Source organism: Callorhinus ursinus, unplaced genomic scaffold, assembly GCF_003265705.2.
Source record: "Callorhinus ursinus isolate GAN/ISIS: 27379988/994484 unplaced genomic scaffold, GSC_fseal_2.0 scaffold9797, whole genome shotgun sequence".
Lineage (NCBI taxonomy): Eukaryota > Metazoa > Chordata > Mammalia > Carnivora > Otariidae > Callorhinus > Callorhinus ursinus.
In genome coordinates, this window is record NW_027406847.1 from 775 (window position 1) to 1,590 (window position 816).

Consider the following 816-nt stretch of genomic DNA (forward strand, 5'->3'; position numbering starts at 1 on the left):
GGGTCAGTGACAGGGGCTCTGGCATGGGCAGGAGCATGTACAGGGCCAGGGGCAGGAACAAGAGCAAGGGCAGGGGCAGGGGCAGGGGCAGAGGCAGGGGTAAGGGAAGGGACAGGAGCCGGGTCAGGATTTGGGTCCGAGGCAGGGGCAGCGGCTGGGGTGGGGGAAGGGGGAGATGCAGGAACTGTAGCAGGGGCAAGGGCAGGGGCTGGCGCAGGAGCAGGTGCCAGTTCTTCCTGTACAGCGCCAGTGTCTCTGTGGGCAGGTGCCGGGTTACCTACCGGTTCCCGGTCTCCTCCTGAAGTCACTGCAGGCACCAGCCCTCCCTCCAGATCCGGCTCTAGCTCCTCAGGTTGTGGAGCATCTGTGAGAGGAGAAAAGCTCACCCACATGCCTGCTCTCTGTGGGCCTTTGCAGAGACAGAGCCTGGCCCAGGGACTCCCAGAGAAGCCACAGCTGGGAAGGAACCCTCATGGGGACGTCTCCCCGACTGCTGTCCACTGCTGTGTGCTCTGTGCCCTGTCATTGCTCCTGGCCCCACACCAGCCTCAGGGGGCTCCTCTCTGTGGGGCCAGCACCGACCTGTCCCCACACACCATAAATACCCAGCCCAGGCTTCTCAACGTCGGCCTCCACCTCCGTGTTCTCTGGCTCCTTGACCATGTCCTGTGGACAACCACCTGGGACAGTGGTCTGCGTGGTGTGAGAGGTCTTGACCGGCAATCCCCAGCACCTGCTTCTGGGGACCCCTGTGGGGTCATCCCCTCTGTTGAGGAGATAGAGGGCGTGTCCACCAGCCTCCTCTCCATGTCCTCC

At 63.7% G+C, this 816-nt stretch overlaps 1 pseudogene; it reads right to left on the reverse strand.

Moving 5' to 3' along the window:
- Positions 1-812, reverse strand: part of LOC141372353 (uncharacterized) — a 1,158-nt pseudogene extending 346 nt beyond the window's left edge.
- Positions 813-816: the final 4 nt, after the last annotated feature.